The 6,225-nt window shown below is 44.0% G+C and overlaps 1 non-coding gene across 1 annotated transcript; it reads left to right on the forward strand.

Annotated features, from left to right (window-relative positions):
* The first annotated feature begins 5,001 nt into the window (after positions 1-5,001).
* On the forward strand, positions 5,002-5,155 carry LOC128665283 (5.8S ribosomal RNA). The gene has a single exon (XR_008403054.1). It is a non-coding gene; the product is annotated as a 5.8S ribosomal RNA (ribosomal RNA).
* The last annotated feature ends 1,070 nt before the right edge of the window (positions 5,156-6,225 follow it).

The raw sequence follows: 6,225 nt of genomic DNA on the forward strand, positions 1-6,225 counted from the left end.
GAACAGATCAAAACACTGACAGAATCCATGGATGGCAGGGTTTTGAGTGTCCTTGCAAAGAAAGGTGGCTATTGTTACGGTACCAACTGTGTACCAAGGGTTAACCCCAGATGAACAATGTCCTGCATAGACAATCAGCAATTCACAACCCAGCCAGTTTCAGGTTTAAAACAGAATGACTACTTTATTTGAAGGCAGCACACAGATTTATACAGGTTTTTGACCCCCCCTCAGATGGGGGTTGAAAGAATGTTGTACATTAGATAAAAGGGAGAAGCGCCCTTGACATGATACAATAGAATTATATTACTTAAATACTTTACTTAGGCAGATAACAACTTAAACACATTTGGCTTGTCTTATCACCTAGGGTCTGTTCTCTGAGGGTGATTAAACAATGGCCTGTTTATTACTTAAATGTAATTATAGCACACAATAGCTGAGGCCAGAAAACCTGTCTTTAGAAATTAGATTCTTAAAGCTAAACACAGTTAACTCTTTCAGTCCTGACAGAAGGGTCTGTCACATAGCTCCCCCCTTGTGGAACACTCCGGCAGACCCGGCTTGACCCTTTTGCGGGTCAACCTGGGGATGACCGGACTAAGGGGTGGTAGGCATGTCAGTTTGCTGGGACAATCCATCTGTATTCCCGTTATGAGAGAGAATCCCTGTCTGTATAAATAAGGGTTCAACCTCTTCAGTGCCCCGACTAGGGCTAAACAGTCCTTCAAAATATCATCGGCTTCTTTACGTGGTTTTTGTACCTGGTCTTTATAGGTATCCACAATCCCTTCATACTGACATAGGGTGCCCTTGAGTTGCTGCACCTCACTATGAGCCAGCGTCAGCTTCTCCTCCAGTGTCACTAAGTTTGTCCTTAATGTTTCATGTTCCACTCTCAAGCTGGTGTTTTCTGCAGTCTGTCGGTGCAGCTTGTCTAGCAGAGATTCCTGTTCTAAACGTGCTTTTTCCTCTGCACTCCTCTTCTCTCCCGCTAGCACTGTTACATGATTATTTAACGTGACCATTTTATCCTCTACGTGACTCTTCTCCTTCATCAGCGCATTGTAACGTGACTCCCACATATCAATAGCGGATAGAGATTTACTGAGCTCAGCGTCCTGGGGCTTAGCAGCAGGGGGGTCAGTCTCTGCTGCACGGATCTGAGCACGGGTAGTCACAGGGTTAACATCAGCGGGACCCATGGGAGCATAGGCAGAAACAAGGGGGACCAAGGTATTTCCAAGGAGAACATCAGCTGGTAAATCCTTCATGACCCCCACATTCACAGGTCTAGCGCCCCCTCCCCAATCCAAATGCACCCTGGCAACAGGCAGGCGGAACACAGTGCCCCCTGCTACCCTCACAGCCACAGTGTCTCCTGTGTGCTGTTTCTCAGACACCAAGTTCTTTCGAAGCAAGGTCATGGTAGCACCAGTATCCCGTAGACCACTGACCTCCTTCCCATTCACTTTAACCAGTTGTCGGTTATTCCGGTGGGCAGCTTGCACAAGGTCTGCCTCATGTAGGATGCCCCAGCATTCTTGAGCCTCTACGTAGCGGGCCGCAGGCTGAGGGTTACGTGGGATTCTGCCGGCGGGTCTTCTCCAGGACTGTGCTTGGTTCGCTGCATTTAGGGGACACTCTGGTCTTTTGTGCCCTAGTTGCTTACATCTAAAGCACCGAATCGGTTGTGAGTAGCCCCGCAAATTGAACCGGGCTCTCTGAGGGTAGTTCGTGGCCGGAGGCCGTGTGGTATAGCGGTGCGCTGGGGGTTGGTAACTGGCAGCTGCTGGGGTGACTGGGGGTCTGTACTCCACTCTAGCAGGGGGCTTAGTGGTAGCAGTGTCCAGTTTGCGGGCATCCGTATACTCATCTGCCAAGCGAGCCGCTTCATGCAGGGTGGAGGGTTTACGGTCCCGAACCCACTCTCGAACTCCTGCGGGTAACTTGTCGAAGCAATGTTCCAACAGGAATAGCTGCAGCACCTCTTCCCCAGATACGGCTTGGCACCCCGCTATCCAGTGAGCTGCTGTGCGGTGCACCTTACATGCCCACTCAAGGTAGGAATCACCAGCCAATTTAACAGTGTCTCTGAACCGCCTCCGGTATGCCTCCGGTGTAACCGCATACCTGGAGAGCAGAGCCTCTTTTACAGTATTATAATCCCCGACTTCCTCATCTGGAATGGCCCGAAAAGCCTCACTGGCCCGGCCGGATAATTTTCCGGATAATATCGTGACCCAGTCCTCTGCGGGTACCTTGTGTAGTGCACATTGCCTCTCAAAATCCGCAAGGTATCCATCAATCTCTCCTTCTGTTTCCAGGAAGTTTTTAAAAGCTGCAAAATTTACTTTTCTCTTTTCCACTGGGTTTGCTGCAGCGCCGCTTTGGCGAAGTAGGTTGGCCTCCACAGCTGCTATGACCCGGTCGATAATTTCCGCAGATGGGTTGGGGCCATAATATGCCAGTCTTATTTTAACCGCCCGATCAAAGCTTGCTTCTTCAGGGGTTCTGTCTGCTATGCTGGGCCCATTGGTTCCTTCTGTCCCTGGTACTCTTTCCATCTTAGTCAGTATTGTAATAATCCCCCTCTTCCTGAGGTTACTGGCTTGTGTAGTTGCTCTTCTGGGCGATAAGGTTCATCCCACCGCTGCCACCAATGTTACGGTACCAACTGTGTACCAAGGGTTAACCCCAGATGAACAATGTCCTGCATAGACAATCAGCAATTCACAACCCAGCCAGTTTCAGGTTTAAAACAGAATGACTACTTTATTTGAAGGCAGCACACAGATTTATACAGGTTTTTGACCCCCCCTCAGATGGGGGTTGAAAGAATGTTGTACATTAGATAAAAGGGAGAAGCGCCCTTCACATGATACAATAGAATTATATTACTTAAATACTTTACTTAGGCAGATAACAACTTAAACACATTTGGCTTGTCTTATCACCTAGGGTCTGTTCTCTGAGGGTGATTAAACAATGGCCTGTTTATTACTTAAATGTAATTATAGCACACAATAGCTGAGGCCAGAAAACCTGTCTTTAGAAATTAGATTCTTAAAGCTAAACACAGTTAACTCTTTCAGTCCTGACAGAAGGGTCTGTCACAGCTATATTGGTCACTGATTTGTTTTTGTTTTGTTTTTGAATGTCAGAAATGTATATTTGTGAATGTTGAGATGTTATATTGGTTTCACTGGTAAAAATAAATAATTGAAATGGGTATATATAGTCACCTGCACACACAGATATCCCCCTAAAATAGCTATAGCTAAAAACAAACTAAAAACTACTTCCAAAACTATTCAGCTTTGATATTAATGAGTTTTTTGGGTTCATTGAGAACATGGTTGTTGTTCAATAATAAAATTAATCCTCAAAAATACAACTTGCCTAATAATTCTGCACTCCCTGTACATAATATCTCCCTGCAGTTTCTACCATTTCACACATAAAATTGGCGTTATCATACATCTGTGGGCTTCCCCACGTGTGTCAGGCTCAAAGATTCGATATCTAAAAGGATATGAGTTGTGTGCCAAATTAGTTATGTGGACCTCAACTGCTGGAACAATTCTTATAAAAATTATGGGTGTTGCAGCTCTGAGAAAGATGAAGAGAATATATATACATATATAGTGGCAACTATATTCATCCAACAGTCCACAGAGCTGCATAATGATGTTATGGAAACGATAGTTTGTTTTCCCTATTGCTGCCACATGTGTTAATGTAACACTGAATAGATGCAGCAGGGAAACAAACTTTCAAACCAGTTTGGGCAATTTGCCAGGAATAACGGAGAGAACTGAGATGCATACAACATAAACACTTGGCAGAATTAAACAGATGCTAATTGTCAAGTTATGAGTACTGGATGTTAAGAAGGTTCATCACTAAAGCTTATCATCAGTATTCACACATAGCTGTATATGAGGCTGTAGGATTAGCTACGTTAGAGAGTTAAAATAATTGGTAGTTCAGAGTGTAAATATTTCTTACTCAGGATTGAAACTTATATGTAATCACAGAATTTCTATAACGGTAATCCTCCTAATGATGTTATGAAATGAATATGTTATGAAATGAATACACAGTACTTATGGAAAAGTTCAATTCTTACCACTGAAGATTCACTGCTGTTTGCAGCGGCACGTCTCTGAGAGAATGCGAGGAGCGAAGGCTTGGCATGTGGCTAGAAACTTGCGCAGCTGGCGTGTGATGTCACCGCAATCCGGAGCGTGAAGCTGGATGGAAGTCAGACAGACCTGGCAAATCTGTGAGTCGGAATATCGATAGTGTAGAAATGAATCAGATGATGAATCCACAACACTGAGGACGGAGTATAAAATAGACACTTAGTGAACAGAGTTCACAAGTAGAAATTTCTGTAGGATGATTTAGCTTCCTTGTTCCTCCAGGAGCTTGTAAACAAAATAAGGCTTGGCACGCTGTAAGTTACTTCAAACTTCAATACTAAGCACTGCTGAAATGACAAGGAGGAGCTTATATAGGGAGGAGAACAAGTGCAAAAATGTCTTAAAGGAACAGTAAATTAGGGAATCAATGTATTAGATGATAGTAAACTGGACAGAACCCCCCCCCCCAAGGAGCAACTCCCGGTGCTCAGGGTCGAGGACGATCAGGATGCCACTGATGAAAGCGAGAAAGCAGACGTGGAGCAGAGATGTTACAGGCAGGCTCCCAGGAATTCTCCTCATGGGAATAGCCCTTCCAACTGACCAGATATTCCAAACGCCCATGGCGACAACGAGAGACCAAGATGGAGTGGACCTCATACTCAAAATTAGGGTCTATAGAGACCTGTGGATTAGGAGTGACATCAGTAGAACCCCTGATCTCTTTATAAGGCTTGAGCAGGGAGATGTGGAACGTCGGATGGATCTTGAGAGTGGATGGCAAGGAGAGACATTGGCAATGATGACCCGTTCATTCGGGTAGGGACCAACAAAAAGAGGAGAAAGTCTCGGCTACTCTCGGCGGTGGATCACTCGGCTCGCGCGTCGATGAAGAACGCAGCTAGCTGCGAGAATTAGTGTGAATTGCAGGACACATTGATCGTCGACACTTCGAACGCACCCCGCGGCTCCGGGTTCCTCCCGGGGCCACGCCTGTCTGAGGGTCTCCCCTCCGTCGGACTTAAAGAAACCAACATGAAATTATTAACTAGGTGGTATCTCACACCACAGAGACTCAAGCATCTCTTTCCTGGTTCTTCTAACCGCTGCTGGAGACAGTGTAGGGAAGAGGGCACGCTATTCCATATTTGGTGGGCCTGTCCTAAAATTCAAGGATTTTGGACATCTATTCTACCATATATACAAAACACCATTGGCACTTTGATGCCTCACGACCCGACTATCTACCTGTTCCACAAATACCCCAAACTTAACTCACAACTACACTATAAACTACTACAAATAATGATTAACAGTGCAAATCAACTAATTCCAAGACTGTGGAAAAAAGAATCAATTCCCACCCTAGCTGAGTGGATACAAGAGATACAACTCAATCTCAAGCTGGAAAGATATCACTATCTTTTAATAAACAAATTAGACACTCATGCAGAGATATTGTTTCTGTGGGATTCTAGACCCACTTAGGGCCCTACCACGACTCCTTTGTATACACTAATCAACTACATACAGACTACTCAAGACGAATCCCTCTACTTTCCTAAGATGACGTTGTGTTCTATGGGTTGTCACAGACTTTCACATTCCAGGCTTAGATGTTAATACTCCTTAATGTCATATTGCGTTGATACCAGATGTATTTGTTTAGATGAAAACACACAGATACATGTATGCTTCGACCAAGAATTAATGGACACACATGGAAATTATAACTGTTCAATGTTTATTGTTACTAGTTTACTTTGGTTATTTTGTTACAAAAAAGAAGGAAAAATTGTGAAAATGCAAGGCCCTCAATGTTGGGAACTTTACTGGTTCATCTTTCAAAGCGGTTCTACAGTTTGGACTCTATTGAACTCCTTATGGACTCACTTATCTGAGATATGTATGGACTCTATATTTAGCACGAGGCCTAAGCCTTTAATCTTTATTTTGCAATTGATCATCATATTTTTTTTTGACACATGTATGTTTTAAACAGAAATAAACAATTTTTCCTAAAAAAAAAAAAAAAAAAAAAAAAAAAGAGGAGAAAGTTTTTTGGAAGGTGTGTTCA

Source organism: Bombina bombina, chromosome 6 (assembly GCF_027579735.1).
Source record: "Bombina bombina isolate aBomBom1 chromosome 6, aBomBom1.pri, whole genome shotgun sequence".
Taxonomy (NCBI): Eukaryota; Metazoa; Chordata; class Amphibia; order Anura; family Bombinatoridae; genus Bombina; species Bombina bombina.